The sequence below is a fragment of the Ranitomeya variabilis genome, chromosome 3 (genome assembly GCF_051348905.1).
Source record: "Ranitomeya variabilis isolate aRanVar5 chromosome 3, aRanVar5.hap1, whole genome shotgun sequence".
NCBI lineage: Eukaryota > Metazoa > Chordata > Amphibia > Anura > Dendrobatidae > Ranitomeya > Ranitomeya variabilis.
In genome coordinates, this window is record NC_135234.1 from 189,375,811 (window position 1) to 189,395,370 (window position 19,560).

At 42.2% G+C, this 19,560-nt stretch overlaps 1 protein-coding gene across 1 annotated transcript in view; it reads right to left on the reverse strand.

Moving 5' to 3' along the window:
• The window catches only part of TAFA3 (TAFA chemokine like family member 3), a 679,693-nt gene that overhangs the window by 604,447 nt on the left and 55,686 nt on the right, over positions 1–19,560 (reverse strand). The gene's annotated exons all lie outside the window — the stretch shown is intronic.

Here is a 19,560-nt window from a genome sequence, read left to right on the forward strand (position 1 = left end):
TGTGTCTCCTGCGCCAAAAATAAGTCTCCTCGACAACGGCCAGCTGGGTTATTATATCCTCTGCCGGTGGCAGATAGGCCCTGGGAGATGGTCGGGATGGACTTTGTGGTGGGTTTGCCTAAGTCTCGTGGCTGTACTATCATTTGGGTTATCACCGATCATTTTTCTAAAATGGTGCACTTGGTGCCGCTTCCAAGGCTACCTTCTGCACGGTCCTTGGCAGCGTTGTTTATTAAACACATCTTCCGCCTACACGGTATGCTAGACAAAATTGTCAGTGACCGGGGTCCCAGTTTGCGTCTCGGTTCTGGAGAGAGCTTTGTCATCTTCTCAGTATTGAGTTAAATTTCTCTTCTGCTTATCATCCCGAGATGAATGGGTTGGTAGAGAGGGCCAACCAGACCTTCGTCACATATCTGCGACATTTTGTCTCAGCCAGGCAGGACGACTGGGCATCCTTGCTATCGTGGGCAGAGTTTGCACTGAACAATGCTGTAGCCGACTCCACTGGACAGAGCCATTCCTCCTTAATTATGGTCAGCATCCGCGGGTACCTGTGCCCATGCCCGTGTCTTCCGCCAACTCCAGGGTGGCAGACTGGGCTGTGGAGGAACGGGACATTTGAGACCGCACTCAGGATGCCATTCGGGCCTCCAAGGAGAGAATGAGGTCTTCCGCCGATGCACATCGGCACCCCGCCGCTCCGACCTTTGCTCCCGGCGATTTAGTGTGGCTCTCCACCCGTAACATCAGGCTGCGTGTTGAGCCCACTAAGTTTGCTCCTTGCTACCTGGGTCCCTTCAAGGTCCTCGAACAGTTTAATCCTGTGGTCTGCCATCTAGCTCTTCCTCCACGCCTAGGTGTCACTGACACCTTTCATGTGTCCCTCCTTAAGCCCGTATACATTTCCCGGTTTTCTGAGTCATCTGCCGGGACATCGGGTTCGTCTACGGACGATTACGAGGTGAACGCTATTTTGGGGTACAAGGTGGTTTGTGGCAAAAAAATTTATTTGGTGGACTGGAAGGGTTACGGTCCTGAGGATAGGTCCTGGGAGCCTGCTGAGCGCATTCGGGCTCCGCAGCTCATTGCTGCTTTCGAACGTAGCGAGGCCCAAGGAGGGGGGGTAATGTTAGGGATCGAGTTCCCTCCTCTGCACAGGGGGAATCTCGGTCCATCTCCGCTGCGGTCTCCCATTCTTCTCTTGCCGCAGTGGAGCCTGCTCAGCGGAGACGTCGGTCCCAGCGTCTCGCTCAGTCTGACTCTGTGCTAAGAGTTACTGCTGCCTTTCCTGCTTCTGCCATTGAGGTCGGTGCTGGGCAGCAGCGAGCAGACGCTTCTGGGTTTAAGTCCTGCTTTGCTCATTCTGAGCATGCCCAGAGTAAGATCTCTCAGTGGAGATCGAGGGTCACACGATCTGATACTGCAGCTAAGGTCATTGGCTCCTTCAGGAAGGTCCTGTAGGTGCTCACACTCTGGTGTAGCTTCTAATTGGTCCTTCTAGGAAGGTCCTGTACGTGCTGCAGCTATTTAAAGTTCGCATAGTATTGTTCTTTGTTAAGTGCTTTGCGCCAGTGTGGTCACGAGAGTATGTGTTCAGGGACCCGGCTGAAATAAGTCCCTAGAATGCTGGCACCTCCGGCGAGGAGTTTGTGTTTGAATGTGTTCAGGGACCTGGCTGAAATAAGCCCCTAGAATGCTGGCACCTCCGGCGAGGAGTTTTGTGTGCATGCGTTACCACTGACTGCTCTCTGTGTGGGCAGTTAGCCTGTGCCTCTGTGAAGCCTAACAGGGCATAGTGCTTTTCTTTCACGACTACTCGGTGAAGTAACTGAGTTAGTCCATACCGCCATATCGTGCCGCCGTTGCTAGCAGCAGGTACTCCTACACGGTGGACCCCGGGCTGCGAACGCACCAATATCAATAAAAACATCTATATTTATTCGGTGCGTTCCGCTAGCCGTAACATGAATGGTGTCATTTATAAGTACAACTCATCACTCAAAAAACAAGCTCTCATACGTCTAAATGGAAATAAAAATAAACAATTTTTGTTCTAGAAAGGAAAAAACAAAAACGCGAAAATGGAAATTGGCTAAGTCAGGAAAGGATTAAATGGAACATGCTTCGGTGCTCTTGTGCACTGGCTCCCATCAGCCCCCATGATGCGATCAAGAGTCACCAATGGATTGGAATGGCAGGATTGGTACCACCTAGACAGTCCTGTGAGCCTCATATTAGACCATGATTTACCCTTTATAATTCAGAACTGTGGTTATGCAGTGTATAGTATAAACCTCCAAGAGGGCTAAAAAACAAAGTAACATATTAAAAAAAGTTTTTAACAATATATAAAAATAAAAACTTTATATCACCCACTTTTTCCCCATGTGAGGCAGTGACCGGTGTCATATGTGAAGGGTCGATATGTATCCCCCAGGATGTAGTCAGGATCCTATTAGACCCCCTGGAGTGGCTTGTGGTCACAGCAGGACGCCTGTGAGTCACAGGGCAAAATAAAAGTGTGGACCGGGTCAAGCTATTTGGCTTGGGCATTGTTCAGGAAAAGCCGGTATGGGCTTTTATTTTTTAAATGGACTGCAGGAAGGAAGTGAGGCCGGTTTATTTCCTCCAAGCCGAGGCTTGCAAGTGGCCTATGGCCACAGATTACGGTTTGAGAGAAAACCCCCTGCAGCAGAGGGTTGGGTGTGTCAGTGTGGAGTTTGCATGGTGTAGAGCAGACAGCTCTGCAAAAGCTCTGCCTGTGGGAGGGAACACAGAGCCCAGCAGAGTGAACTCCTGGCACCCCACAGCGTAATGAGGTGGTGTGGTCGCCCTCGGCATCCGGACGCATTTATGGACTGTTTTGTTTCCCGACTGTGATCCGGAGGATACCGTTTTTTTGTTTGTAAGCTTTTGGACATTAAACCTACATTTACTTTTGAACTTTTCTGCCTCATCACTGCATAGCGTGGACACCGCTGCATTACACCCCTTTTAAAATAAAGAAATTAAATAAAATCATATTTGGTATTGCCTCTTATGTAAATGTCTGATCTATCAAAATGTAAGATTATTTAACCCAACTGGAAAACACTGTAATAAAAAAAAAAGTCAGAATTTCAGTTTTTTAGTCATCTCACCTCCCTAAAAGAAATACAACAAAAACAGATCAAAGCATCATATGTACCCCAAATTGTATAAATAAATCTGTCAGCTAACCACAAAAAAATAAGCTACATACTCAAATGATGGAAATATAAAAATGTTATGAGTTTTGGAAATTGCTGACACAAATCAAAAACTGTCAGTCATCCCTCTATGTCGGTCTGACAGGGAGTGTTTGTAACTTTTTATTTGTCTTTTTTCTGAGCTCCTCCCAGCTGATTTATGACCACATCAAAGTTGAATGTGCAACAAAACAAAGAGTCTGTAAAAGCAAAACACTGCACAATTTCTACTGAAAAACAATTGAAAATTTATTTTTAGGCCTCAATGCAGGCAATTAAGTAAAAATGTTGTATCCAAAGGCATATTACACCTTTAACTCTAACCACTGCATCTGCACATAGTTTTACGTTAACCAAATTTATATGAAAAGGTTATTCCTGATCATTCTCACACTATTCCTCTTATGTATCTGTTTTCTGAAAAGGACATGGTAAATTTTCTGGTCATTCTCAAGTAGAAAACTCTGCTTCCGTGTGTGTGCCCGGTATGGATTGCAATGTTGACAGTAATCCATGGTCCTTACCATTGTATTATAGATGATATTGCATCTTGTGTCATAGTGGTTGAGAGCCCGACTACCAGTAGACAAAAACTACATCATGTCTTACATTTAGACTACATAAACTTAAAGAGGACCTGTCACAAAAGTCCAAAGTGGCCAGCTTCTTCCTGCTCTTATGCTATTCCTGCTGCTATATTGTTTTGGGGCGCTTTTTAAATCTGCCATATGGTTCCAAAGATATGGGCCACTAGTGATAAATTTTTATGGTCTTTACCAAAGGGGTGAAGTGCACAAGATTCTCTGGGGGCATGTCTTTAGTCATTTCTATATTATCACCCTGTCAGCACTACCCCTTTGAAATTCAAAAAAATGTTGCATTAAATCAAAAGGAACTAGAACTGTATGGTGGATTAATAAAAACAGAATACTCTGTGGAACAGTAGGAATAAAATAACAAAAACTTGGCCACTTTGTACCTGGTGACAGTTTTTTTAATGAAATTAAATTAAATTTAAAATTGTGGTTCATACTGGTTCATAAATTTACTGCCTCTTTAGAAACATTTGCCTAACTTTACACCGACTCTTCGACTATTTTCAGACCATAATTTGCACCATAAGAGTGCCTGCAGATGAGCGTAAGAAAAATCATCCAAGTTTCTTCCAGAAAACTCTAACTTTCATCAGATTCCCATCCATGTGCCATCCGTGTGTCTGTTCTTTACATCTGTGTGCCATCCATGTGACGTCTCTGTGTTATCCGTGTGTGATCCGTTTTCCTACAGCTACATAAAAAAATGTGGATGATCACATAGTTTCCTAGGTTTAAAATATAAATATATCCTTAAAAATTGGATGCTACTCTGATGGTCCATGTGGAATCCATTATTTTTCTTGCACCCATAGACTTTAATGTATGAGTCTCATCCGAGACTCAGATGAAAGTAGTGCATGCTGCCATTTTTTTTCTCACAGAAACTTGGACCAAGAAAAAAATCATTCATCTGAACAGCACTGTTGAAAAGCATGGGTCAGTGGGGTTTTCAAATTGAATAATGCACATCTGATTTACACACTCGTCTTCATGTGCCCTGGGTCTCCATCTATCTCCAGCAAATACAAATCCTTCCACTTTTTTTAATCCTTTTTTGTTTTAATAGTCTTTGGCTTGTTCTCAAGCCATGACAAACAACTTGTTGAATGAATGATCTGATGGAAGATCAATCTTGTGCAAGTTTAGATGCATCCACCTGGGTCTTCTCCGCCATTATCTTGATAGCATCAAGCCATCAGGTTGCTGTTCGTCCACTTCACTTTGTTTCTTCTATTTTTCCAGCCATGATGTCCTTTTCCAGTGATTGCTGTCTTTCTATAATGTGTCCAAAGTAAGCAGGTTGATGTTTGGTGAACTTTGTTTCAAGTGACATACTGGCTTGATTTGTTACAAAATTGATTTATTTTGTCCTTCTTGCCATCCATGGTATTGATACCATCCTTTGCCAGCACATTTTAAAAATTTCAATTATCCTGTCCTGTTTATTGTCTTTATTGTCCAGGTTTTGCATACTTATATTACCACAGAAAAGACCAAGCTATGTACGAGCCAGGTCTTTGTTTGCCAGGGAAATGTTCCTCAATTTGAAGTTGAGTTAATTGTTGATTTGCTCATAACTATTCTACTGGCTTCTGGTGTTACTGCTTCATCTTGAGTGATGGTTGATCCATGTAAGTTGAACTTATAATCTTATAGTGCTCTTTTTAAAATGGGCTTCAACACCATTATGCTTCATCCAACAGAATTTTCGTTTCACACTTTTTTCAACATCAAGTGCAGATATTTTAAGAAAAACTTTTGTGATATACAGTAAAACTTTCTTTGCAATGACAACTTTAAGTGGTACAATCTGAATTTCAGGTAGCTGTGGTTATCAACTCAACAGACTGCAATGGGGATTTTAGTCTACAACCACTTTGCTGTCAAATTCAGATATTTAAAGCAAATAGCCATAATTATATGTTCTAAAGTGAAGTGTTTTTAGCCAGAATATTTTCTGAAACAATACCTAAAATGTAACATTTAGCAAGGGAGTTCCAGGTTTAATCACTCTTTTATGTCAACTGTCAATGCATTTCACAGCAGCAAAAACTCGTTTTGGAAGACTTGCGACTTTAAAACTCAGTTAACCAACAAAGGTATCATCTGTATCTCGCCGTTTGTGTTTCTTTTTTTCTCTCTTTTTGACAAATTGTAGCTTATTATCTCTTGCTATTTCAGTACAAAAGAATTGCCTTTGGAAATCACTTCTAAGCAGCCATTAGCCTTTAGTAGTAATGTTAAAACAGCAGTTGAGCCTTTTCACTTCAAATTGTACTTATTTTAATAAATAAAATGGTAGAATGCAGACTAGAGATTAATGTTCTGATGAATGCTAATCATCAGCATGTAGGCACAATAAAAAGCAGTTGATGTCCTTTTGAAATGACAAAAATCCTTATTATCCTATTCTGTGTCATTATAAAGACTGAAATGAATGGTAAACAAAACCATTAAAATGTGAAAAAAAGAAGTTAAGTACATTTTACATACTTCAGATAAGTGCGAGTATTTGGGGAATATTAGGTCAGATGGAGAAAAGTTTAAATTCCTTTAAACTGTTCATTTAAAAATACTTATGGGTTGGGTTGTCACAAAGTGCTACTGAATGCAGAAACTGACTTATTGTTCAAGTAATAGGTTGTGCGGGTATACTGCGCTGACTGTTGTGTACCTCAAAATATCCAATAAACGGCATGTGAGGGTGTCAGTGTAGTTTATTCTCTTCGCATTTTGAAGTGCTCTGACTTCTTCATCAGTAGCACCACAAAGCACTGTGGCAGATGGGCAAGGTGAATTGGGAAATGTATGCACTAAAAAGCTAAGCAGCTCAGTTCTTTAACCCCTTAACGACCGCCGATACGCCTTTTAACGGCGGCCGCTAAGGGTACTTAAACCACAGCGCCGTTAATTAACGGCGCTGTGGAAAAAGTGAATAGCGCCCCACAGAGTCGGATTTTCTCTGGGGTCTCGGTTGCCAAGGGTAGCCGAGACCCCAGAGAACATGATTCGGGGGGTTTTTACCGACCCCCGAGTTGCGATCGCCGGTAATTAACCGTTTACCGGCGGTCGCAACAAAAAAAAAAAACGCGATTTGCCGTTTAATTTCTCTGTCCTCCGATGTGATCGCACATCGGAGGACAGAGAAATGTGGTCTCCGATGGCCCCCAATAGCCCCCCAATACTTACCTACCTCCCCCGGTGCTCCTCATGGCTCCCGATGGGCGCCGCCATCTTTTTTCCGGGAAAAAATGGCGGGCGCACGCGCAGTACGCCCGCCGCCCGGCACCCGGAAGATCTTTGGGGTCTCGGCTGCCGGGGGTAGCCGAGACCCCAAAGAACATGATCAGGGTCGGTTTGCACTGACCCCTGTTTTGCGATCGCCGGTAATTAACAGTTTACCGGCGACCGCAAAAAAAAAAAAAAGCGATCTGTAATTCTCTGTCCTCTGATGTGATCGCACATCAGAGGACAGAGAAATAGGGGGATTCGGGGACCCTAACATACTCACCCGGTGTCCCTGGGTCCTCTTCTGTCTTCTCCTGCCAGCTGGCTTTTTCATCATGGCGGGCGCATGCGCAGTGCGCCCGCCATCTGCTGCCATCTGCCGGCCGGCAGGAGAAGACGAGTTGGGGCTAAAATTAGGGTTAGGGTTAGGGTTAGAGTTAGGGTTAGAGTTAGGGTTAGGGTTAGGGTTAGGGTTAGAGTTAGGGTTAGAGTTAGGGTTAGAGTTAGGGTTAGAGTTAGGGTTAGAGTTAGGGTTAGGGTTAGGGTTGGGGCTAAATTTAGGGTTAGGGTTAGGGCTAGGGTTAGGGTTAGGCTACTTTCACACTAGCGTTTTTTGGCTTCCGTCGCAATGCGTCGTTGGAGAAAAAACGCATCCTGCAAAAGTGCTTGCAGGATGCGTTTTTTCTCCATTGGCTTGCATTAGCGACGCATTGCGACGGATTGCCACATGTCACATCCGTCGTGCGACGGATGCGTCGTGCTTTGGCGGACCGTCGGCACAAAAAAAGCTACATGTAACTTTTTTGTGCGACGTGTCCGCCATTTCCGACCGCGCATGCGTGGCCGGAACTCCGCCCCCGCCTCCCCGCACCTCACAATGGGGCAGCGGATGCGTTGAAAAAACAGCATCTGCTGCACCCGTTGTGCGGCGCTTACAACGCTAGCGTTGGTACGTCGGCCCGACACACTGCAATGGGCTGAGTACGACACTAGTGTGAAAGTAGCCTTAGGCTTCTTTCACACTTGCGTCGGTACGGGGCGGTCGCAATGCGTCGGCCCGACGTACCAACGCATGTTGTGAAAATTGTGCACAACGTGGGCAGCGGATGCAGTTTTTCAACGCATCCGCTGCCCAGTCTATGTCCTGGGGAGGAGGGGGCAGAGTTATGGCCACGCATGCGCGGAAATGGCGGACGCGACGTACAAAAAAAAGGTTACATTGAACTTTTTTTGTGACGACGGGGGCTAAAGTTATGGTTAGGGTTGGGGCTAAAGTTAGGGTTAGGGTTGGGGCTAAAGTTAGGGTTAGAGTTGGGATTAGGGTTAGGGTTTGGATTAGGGTTGGGATTAGTGTTACGTTTGGGATTAGGGTTGTGATTAGGGTTAGGGTTGGGATTAGGGTTAGGAGTGCGTTGGATTTAGGGTTTTGATTAGGGTTATGGTTAGGGTTGAGATTAGGGCTGTTTTGGGGTTAGGGTTGTGATTATCGTTAGGGTTGTGATTAGGATTATGGATCGGGTTGAGATTAGGGTTAGGGGTGTGTTGGAGTTAGGGTTAGAGTTATAATTTGGGGGTTTCCACTGTTTAGGTACATCAGGGGGTCTCCAAACACGACAGCCAATTTTGCGCTAAAAAAGTCAAATGGTACTCCCTCCCTTCTGAGCTCTGCCGTGCGCCCAAACAGTGGTTTACCCCCACGTGGGGCATCAGCGTACTCGGGATAAATTGGACAACAACTTTTGGGGTCCAATTTCTCCTGTTACCCTTGTGAAAAAAACTTGGGGGCTAAAAATCTTTTTTGTTGGAAAAAAAAATATTTTTTTATTTTCACTACTCTGCATTATAAACTTCTGTGAAGCACTTGAGCTTTCAAAGTTCTCACTACATATCTAGATAAGTTCCTTAGGGGGTCCAGTTTCCAAAATTTGGTCACTTGTGGGGGTTTCTACTGTTTAGGTACATCAGGGGCTCTGCAAACGCAACATAACACCCACAGACAATTCTATCAAAGTCTGAATTCCAAAATGGTGCTCCTTCTCTTCCGAGCTCTGCCGTGTGCCAAAACAGTGGTTTACCCCCACATATGGGGAACCAGAATACTCAGGACAAATTGGAGAACAAATATTGGCATCCAATTTCTCTTGTTACCTTTGTGAAAATAAAAATTTGGAGGCTAAAAAAATCTTTTTTGTGGGAAAAAAAATATTTTTTATTTTCACTACTCTGCATTATAAACTTCTGTGAAGCACTTGGGCATTCAAAGTTCTCACCACATATCTAGATAAGTTCCTTGGGGGGTCTATTTTCCAAAATGGGGTCACTTGTTGGGGGTTTCTACTGTTTAGGTACATTAGGGGTCTGCAAACGCAACATAACGCCCGCAGACAATTCTATCAAAGTCTGCATTCCAAAATGGCGCTCCTTCCCTTCTGAGCTCTGCCGTGCGCCCAAACAGTGGTTTACCCCCACATATGGGGTACCAGCATACTCAGGACAAATTGGACAACAACTTTTGGGGTCCAATTTCTCTTGTTACCCTTGTGAAAATAAAAATTTGGGGGCTAAAAAAATCTTTTTTGTGGGAAAAAAAATATTTTTTATTTTTACTACTCTGCATTATAAACTTCTGTGAAGCACTTGGGCATTCAAAGTTCTCACCACATATCTAGATAAGTTCCTTGGGGGGTCTATTTTCCAAAATGGGGTCACTTGTTGGGGGTTTCTATTGTTTAGGTACATTAGGGGTCTGCAAACGCAACATAACGCCCGCAGACAATTCTATCAAAGTCTGCATTCTAAAATGGCGCTCCTTCCCTTCCGAGCTCTGCCGTGCGCCCAAACAGTGGTTTACCCCCACATATGGGGTACCAGCATACTCAGGACAAATTGGACAACAACTTTTGTGGTCCAATTTCTCTTGTTACCCTTGAGAAAATAAAAATTTGGGGGCTAAAAAAATATTTTTTGTGGGAAAAAAAATATTTTTTATTTTCACTACTCTGCATTATAAACTTCTGTGAAGCACTTGGGCATTCAAAGTTCTCACCACATATCTAGATAAGTTCCTTGGGGGGTCTATTTTCCAAAATGGGGTCACTTGTTGGGGGTTTCTACTGTTTAGGTACATTAGGGGTCTGCAAACGCAACATAACGCCCGCAGACAATTCTATCAAAGTCTGCATTCCAAAATGGCGCTCCTTCCCTTCCGAGCTCTGCCGTGCGCCCAAACAGTGGTTTACCCCCACATATGGGGTACCAGCATACTCAGGACAAATTGGACAACAACTTTTAGGGTCCAATTTCTCTTGTTACCCTTGTGAAAATAAAAACTTGGGGGCTAAAAAATCTTTATTGTTAAAAAATATATATTTTTTTATTTTCACGACTCTGCATTATAAACTTTTGTGATGCACTTGGGCATTCAAAGTTCTCACTACACATCTAGATAAGTTCCTTGGGGGGTCTAGTTTCCAAAATGGGGTCACTTTTGGGGGGTTTCTACTGTTTAAGCACATCAGGGGCTCTCCAAACGCGACATGGCGTCCGATCTCAATTCCAGTCAATTTTGCATTGAAAAGTCAAATGGCGCTCCTTTGCTTCCGAGCTCAGCCATGCGCCCAAACAGTGGTTTACCCCCACATATGGGGTGTCGGCGTACTCAAGACAAATTGTACAACAACTTCTGGGGTCCATTTTCTCCTGTTACCCTTGGTAAAATAGTTTCCAAAATGGTGTCATATGTGGGGGGTCTCCACTGTTTAGGCACATCAGCGGCTCTCCAAACGTGACATGGCGTCCGATCTCAATTCCAGCCAATTCTACATTGAAAAAGTAAAACGACACTCCTCTTCCAAGCTCTGCGGTGCGCCCAAACAGTGGTTTACCCCCATATATGGGGTATCGACGTACTCAGGAGAAATTGCACAACAACTTTTGTGGTCTAATTTCTCCTGTTACCCTTGTGAAAATAAAAATTTGGGGGCAAAAAGATCATTTTTGTAGAAAAAATGAGATTTTTTATTTTCACGGCTCTACGTTATAAACTTCTGTGAAGCACTTGGGGGTTCAAAGTGCTCACCACACATCTAGATAAGTTCCTTAAGGGGTCTAGTTTCCAAAATGGTATCACTTGTGGGGGGTTTCCACTGTTTAGGCACATCAGGGACTCTCCAAACGCGACATGGCATCCGATCTCAATTCCAGCCAATTCTGCATTGAAAAAGTCAAACGGTGCTCCTTCACTTCCAAGCTCTGCGGTGCGCCCAAACAGTGGTTTACCTCCACATATGGGGTATCGACGTACTCAGGAGAAATTGCACAACAACTTTTGTGGTCTAATTTCTCCTGTTACCCTTGTGAAAATAAGAATTTGTGGGCGAAAAAATCATTTTTGTGAAAACAAATGCAATTTTTTATTTTCACGGCTCTACGTTATAAACTTTTGTGAAGCACTTGGGGGTTCAAAGTGCTCACCACACATCTAGATAAGTTCCTTTGGGGGTCTAGTTTCCAAAATGGTGTTACTTGTGGGGGGTTTCCACTGTTTAGGCACATTAGGGGCTCTCCAAACGCGACATGGCGTCCGATCTCAATTCCAGCCAATTCTGCATTGAAACAGTCAAACGGTGCTCCTTCACTTCCAAGCTCTGCGGTGCGCCCAAACAGTGGTTTACCTCCACATATGGGGTATCGGCGTACTCAGGAAAAATTGCACAACAAAATTTGTGGTTAAATTTCTGTTTTTACACTTGTGAAAATTAAAAAAAATGGTTCTGAAGTAAAATGTTTGCAAAAAAAAGTTAAATGTTCATTTTTTTCTTCCACATTGTTTTAGTTCCTGTGAAGTACGTAAAGGGTTAATAAACTTCTTGAATGTGGTTTTGAGCAGCTTGAGGGGTGCAGTTTTTAGAATGGTGTCACACTTGGTTATTTTCTATCATATAGACCCCTCAAAATCACTTCAAAGGTGATGTGGTCCCTAAAAAAAACATGGTGTTGTAAAAATGAGAAATTGCTGGTCAACTTTTAACCCTTATAACTCCCTAACAAAAAAAAAATTGTTTCCAAAATTGTGCTGATGTAAAGTAGACATGTGAGAAATGTTATTTATTAACTATTTTTTTGTGACATATCTCTCTGATTTAAGGGCATAAAAATACAAAGTTTGAAAATTGCAAAATTTTAAAATTTTTTGCCATATTTCCATTTTTTTCATAAATAATCGCAAGTAATATCGAAGAAATGTTACCACTAACTTGAAGTACAACATGTCACGAAAAAACAATCTCAGAATCAGCGGGATCCGATAAAGCGTTCCAGAGTTATAACCTCATAAAGTGACACTGGTCAGAATTGTAAAAATTGGCTCGGTCATTAAGTACCAAATTGGCTCTGTCACTAAGGGGTTAAAAGGGTTATCTTGATCTTACAGGCAGGTGGTTTCTACCCACCTATTTCCTCTCCCATATGGTGACCTCTGCCAGGTCAGAACAGTGACAGACCACTCCTGCCAGTGATTCTGCTGCTTCATTTGAATTCATGTCAACATATCAGCTCTTGCTCTCCTGGCCTGCTCTGCCAATGAGGCGTCACTGCTGACATTATGATGACTGTAGTAAGGCAGTGGGGAGACAACTGTCAATCAGCACCACATTGTCAGAGATGACCTGTCAACAGAGCAGAGCGGAAAATATGAAGCTGCTTTGTCGATGTAACATCACTGGAAACTGCAGAATCATTGGCAGGAGTAGCCCGTGATATCTCTGAGCTGGCAGAAATTGGCACCGGGCAGGACAAGCAGATAGTTAGCAATTACCTGCCTGTATTATCTAAGTGAAGTCCTGGATAAACCATATATACTGCATATAACGGTAATGCTGTTCAAAATGCAGATTTTTAAATAAGTTTGCCACTACTGTTTTATTTATGGCCAATTCTTAGGATAGGCCATCAATATCTGATCGATGAAGATGCGACACCTTGTCAATTAGCTATTACCAATGGTGACCAGGAGTTCTCAGATACTGCTGTAACATGGCACCTGTGTCAAAACTATAATGGCTGCGTCAAGTACTATAGATCTCGCCCCTATTCATTTGGATATTGGATGGATCTGCATTACCCAGCAGTGGCCACTATAGAACTGATAAATCTGCTGTGTTCTGAAAACACCCAAAAACTTTTGCCTGCCACCAGCGCCGGAAACAACTGATCAGCAGTGGTGCCAGATGTATCTCCACTGGTCAGAAATGTAGTGGTTTAACTCTTTAATGCTCAAATATCCTTTGAGTGCTCAATGTGCTGCTACTTTTGTTTGTAGATAGGCAGATACTTTCTAATTCATAACAAGAGCCATTGATTGCTGTGGCAACATAGATAGATAGATAGATAGACAGACAGACAGACAGACAGACAGACAGACAGATAGATAGATAGATAGATAGATAGATAGATAGATAGATCGATAAAGCAAGCTCTGGCAAAACTTAAGACACCACCACATCAAAACCCTTTCATTGGCAGCCCAATCTCCAGACCTGAACCCCATTGAAAACCTCTGGAATGTAATCAAGAGGATGATGGATAGTCACAAGCCATCAACGAAAGAAGAACTGCTTACATTTTATCAAAATATTGATTTCGGCACACTTCCTGAGTTAAACCATTAGTATTGTTGTTTCTAAATGATTATGAACTTGTTTTCTTTGCATTATTTGCAGTCTGAAAGCACTGTTTTTTTTATTTTGACCATTTCTCCTTTTCAGAAAACAATAAAAAAAAATTTGCCTGAAAATTTGGAGACATGTTGTCAGAAGTTTATAGAATAAATGAACCATTTACATTTTACTCAATAATATACCTACAATGAGGAAAATCAGACAAACTGAACATTTTGCAGTGGTCTTTTCATTTTTGCCAGAGCTGGATATAGTTAGATAGATAGACAGACAGACAGACCGACCGACAGACAGACAGACAGACAGATAGATAGATAGATAGATAGATAGATAGATAGATAGATAGATAGATAGATTCATTGATTTATAGGCATAACTTAACACCAGCTCAGCTTTCAAGCTGGCATGATGTCCTGACTGCAGCCCTGTCGACCAAGACTGGAGGCAATGCTGGAGAAGTAACACTGGAGCAGCAGGGGGAAACTAAGCTTGATTTTCTTATTATTTAATATATTAAGTTAAGTCAGCTCCTTCATATTATTAAGTGTTATTCTGATTTTAAACACAGGTAATTATCATTTCTTGAACCCTTTCAGATATGGAAATGATAAATCAGGTATTAGTGTGATATATGGTGAATAAGGTTCTTCAGTGACGAATACTTGTTAGCTTAGTATCACTAATATTTTACTCACATAAAGCCCCCCAAGAATGACCCGGTCTTCTGTGTTAGATACCCAATTATGTCATCACATCGATCGTTGTTTTCATCTTTTTTTTGGAAACAATTCTGTTTCCTACACAAATCTTTGGGAATAAATTCACCAATGCAAGCCAGAGAAACAAACCAGTCCAGATGGATGGATACAGGTCTGCATTGTATCTGTCATGAATAAATTGCTTTGTTCATCAGCTACCCATAATATCGATGATATTTCCCCTGAGTGCAGGTTGCAAGAACAGCAGAATATTCATTAATAAAATGGAAATCAATGGGTGAAATCACCTTTACCCTTTTGCAGCAGGAGATACTCTCATATAACTAAAGACCCCCCAAGATATTATATAGGCCACAGAATGTTTAGTTCAAACATATAAAGTTTATTTATCATCCATAAAATTATTTCATTTTTTTTAAAACATCCATAAATACATAATGTGCAAAGTACTTCCAGTCCAAAAAACAACTGGTCATATAAGCTTAATAGATTATCCTAAAATTCTGACCACCTATTCTATACATTACATAATTTATTTCATGTCAGATCACTTTATAAGGATTACTGTATTTTCAGGCAAACAAAAGCACTTCAGTTTCAAACTTCTAAGGTGCCAGTATGCATAAATAAGTGCCAGTGTACACAAATTGTGAAAAAACTAGCTACACTAATGCCTATATATTAGCAAGGCTAGGATAGAAAATGTATTATACTTTTAACGGTTTTTTTTTACAAATTTACAAGTTACTAATCCCTTCAGACTTGTATAGGCTATGCATAACTTAGCCTATACACCATTAGGAAAAGAAGTGGTGAATATGATATGAAACTATCTAAGCATATTTACCTTTCAAGCATATATGGAACCAGGGGTTTTTAGCATTATCCCTTGCAAAAGTGAGCAATGTGGGGCTAAAGCAAGATTGTAGAGTTAAAAGTTATTTTTTTTCATTCCACTTTGCATTATTTCCTGTGTAGGAGCTCAAGGGTTAAAAAGAAATCCGACAACAGTTTTAAAGTAATTGAGGGGTGATGTTTTTAAAATGGTATAATTATACCATTTAAAGTATAGTTTCAAATATAAAGGCCCCTCAAAGTTCACTCTCCCACTGGGTTACAGCACCTGCAAACCATAACAGTAAAATCTGCACTATAATGTGGCACTCTTTCCCATCTGAGTTTTGCACTGTGCCTCAAAAGTAGTTCCCGATTACATGTAGGGTATTGGCATATTCAGGAGAAATTGCAGAACAAACTAGGGGCTAATATAATATTTTAGGGGTAAAAATTTCATTATTTATTCTTCATTGCCATTGCAATACATTACTGTGAGGCACATGTGGTATAAACATGCACCCCTAGATGAATTTATTGAAACGTGTAGTTTGTGAAATGACGACATTTAATAAAAGTTTCTGCTGTTCTGACACCTCAAGGGCTCTGCTAATGGGACATGGCACCCTCAGACTGTTCCAGCAAAATCTGAACTGCAATACGGGGCTTCCTCAGCTCTGAGCTTTGCTCTGTGCCTCAAAAGTAGTAATTCCTCAGCTCTAAAGGTACCATCACACTCAGCGACGCTGCAGCGATATAGACAAAGAGCTGATAGCTGCAGCGTCGCTGTTTAGGTCGCTGTGGAGCTGTCACACAGACAGCTCTCTCCAGCGACCAACGATCAGGGGAACGACTTCGGCATCGTTGAAACTGTCTTCAATGATGCCGAAGTCCCCCTGCAGCACCCGGGTAACCAGGGTAAACATCGGGTTACTAAGTGCAGGGCCGCGCTTAGTAACCCGATATTTACCCTGGTTACCATTGTAAAAGTAAAAAAAAACACTACATACTCACATTCTGATGTCTGTCACGTCCCCCGGCGTCCACAGGGTTAAACTGCTTTCGGCAGGAGCGCTTGCTAATGCTGCGCTGCTGCCGAGAGCTTCCCTGCACTGAATGTGTCAGCGCCGGCACCCGGCAGTAACAGCGGTGACGTCACCGCTGTGCTCTGCTTTACGGCCGGCACTGACAGTCAGTGCAGGGAAGCTCTCGGCAGCAGCGTGTGCATTTAGCAGCTGTGTAAGCGCCATAGCCGGTAAGCACAGCGGTGACGTCAGACGTCACCGCTGTGCTCGCTTTCTGGCTGGCCGGCGCTCACAGTGCAGAGAAGCTGAGACGCCGGAGGACAGACACCGGAATGTGAGTATGTACTGTTTTTTTTTTTTTTACATTTACGCTGGTAACCATGGTAAACATCGGGTTACTAAGCACGGCCCTGCGCTTAGTTACCCGATGTTTACCCTGGTTACAAGCGAACACATCGCTGGATCGCTGTCACACACAACGATCCAGCGATGTCAGACGAAAGAAAGTTTCATACGATCTGCTACGACGTACCATTCTCAGCAGGGTCCCTGATCGCTGCTGCGTGTCAGACACTGCGATATCATATGGATATCGCTAGAACGTCACGAATCGTACCGTCGTAGCGATCAAAATTGCACTGTGTGACAGTACCCTAACAAAACATTAATTGCAGACATGCTTACAATAGTTGTGTCAAGACAATCCTTTTTAGGCCGGGGTCACATTTGCAACTGCAATGCAAGAAACTTGCGTGAGTCTCTTGCCTCAATACCCGGCACTGCCGCCGATTTTCAGGACCGGAGTGTTCAGCTGCATAGAAATACTTGCAGCCACACACCCCACTCCTGAGTGCCGGTGGCAGTGCCGGGTATTGAGGCAAGAGACTCACGCAAGTTCCTCGCATTGCAGATCCAAGTGTGACCCCGGCCTTATAGTTTGAATCCACACAAGCTATCAACTAATGACTATGAGTCTGGCCTCAGAAACCTTTAATCATCAGCTATTATATAGTCTGGAATTAACCAGAAATACATTGAGCATCATGCAAGGAAGACCTCGTTCCACAAGAATTGATTTTTGCTAGTAGCCCTCCACTTTGGCTAATTTGTAGTTCTGTGTTGCAGAAAAATCTCAATAATTTACTTATAAGCCTATGTACACAACCTCTTTTTCAGTTGGATTTTCAACTGGAATCCATGTGAAAAAGCACCGTCAAAACACCACATAAAATGATAAAATGGACGGCAATGTCATTACATGTTCTGATTTTTTTTAATCACTTCAAGGTTTGGAAACATGGTCAGCAGCATAGTGGTTGCAGTGTTGCAGCACCAGGGACCTGGGTTCAAATCCTGCCCAAGTCAACATCTGCAAGAAATGTGTATGCTCTCTCCGTGTTTGCGTGGGTTTCCTCTGAGTACTCTGCTTCCTCCCACACTCCAAAGAAATACTGAGGTTGTTTAGCTTGTGAGACAGTGATCTCTGTAAAGTGATGTGGAATTAATGGTGCTATATAAGTGAGTAAAATAAATAAATACAAATAATTGACATGCTCATTCTTCACGTGGCTGCTACTTACGAGCTGCCTGCTCTCTATACTGCAAAGCTGCTGGTGGAGACACTACAAGAAAGACTGGTGAGACCACTTCATAAAAATTGAAATTTGTATAGATGTTTTGGCAGCTGAAAATACACTGGCCTAAGTGTAGTAAAATGAAACCTAATATTATCAATAATATTAAACCTGACCATAAAGACATGTACAGAGCTTGTCCAGGTTATATGGCCATTATAGGGAGGTTTCTGTCATGTTGTGATTCCACTTAAGTGCTTATCTAACCTACTAGCCACACCATGTAACCTAATAGCCTCTTTAAGTCTTTTTCTTGTCAGCATTAGGAAATTTATTTTCGATTTTTTTTATTGGAATGCAATTCAACATGTTTTGGGAAGCCATGATCATTTTCCTTACTGTATTGTATTGTTTTATTTACGATAATTTTTTTCTTATTTTAATTCAACTTTTCCTGCAATTATCTTCAGTTGTAAATGACACACACAATAACATAAACTATGAGTTGGCATATTACAGATCACTATCTAATGTACCCCAAGCAGCAGTCTAGGAAAGGTTAACACGAGCGTCGCTCTAATACCCGTTATCAATTATACCAGCACAATGCTTTTCAATTTTCTACAGGGGTGCGTAAAGTGGATTCATCTCCCTGTAGGAGGTTATTATACAAAATCCTATCCAAGAAATTACTGTTTATTTAGCAATTTAGTACATAGTAATTTCGTTCCATTCCCGTAAGAATGCTTCTGCCTGTTCTCTAAGTTTGCAGGTTATGGATTTCCCATAGGAATCAATGTAAACTGATACTGGTGGATGTCACGGCAGTCATCTGGAGCAGCACAGAATTACATATTAACATGCATAGGAATGAGCTGCCTAGTTTAGTATGTGCAGAATCTATATTTCTATTTGCAAACAGCGGCATACATATTTTTATAGAGACATGTAAGAAAAAAATAAACAAGAAATGCTGTATTATTTGCTTTACACATGCCACGGATAGGAAAGAAAGACAAGCCTCCAGGGCATTGGCGACTCCGCACAAAACTAGCTGGGAGAAGTGTAATATATAATAATGTGCAGTAAGTACAAAAATACCAAGAGGTGTCAGAAGTGGATGCAGATAATCGCAAGCATATAGTATAGAGGTGCAAACATCTGGCTCCGTATATATGCAAATGTTCCCTCCGGGCCAGACAAATGACATGTTCGGGGCTTCTCAGCTCCTGCTGTTAATATATCTTCATGGCAAAGTCTTACAGGGCAACACAGACCTTGAAAAATAACACAGAATGAAAACACAAGGGATTCGACTTTTTTTTGTAAAGTGTTGAAACCTGGTAATCACAAGGCAAGCACAACGCTCAAACTGCTGTCACACATATCATCTCATTGCCACGTCAACTATCAAGATGGTTGTTCAAAGCCATAAAATGGCAATGAATTACCGACTCAATAAGTAAAGATGAGGAAGACTCGCAGCAGGCGCGATTATGAGAGTGTACGAAAGTGTATTTAACCCCCAAGGACAAGCAATTTTTCGGTTTTGAGCATTTGTTTTTCTTCCTCTCTTTCTAGCAACAGTCATAATATTTTTTATTTTTCCATCAACATAGCCTTAAAAGAGTTTTTGCTTTTGTTCAAATCTATAATTCATTTATGCGGAAAACAATT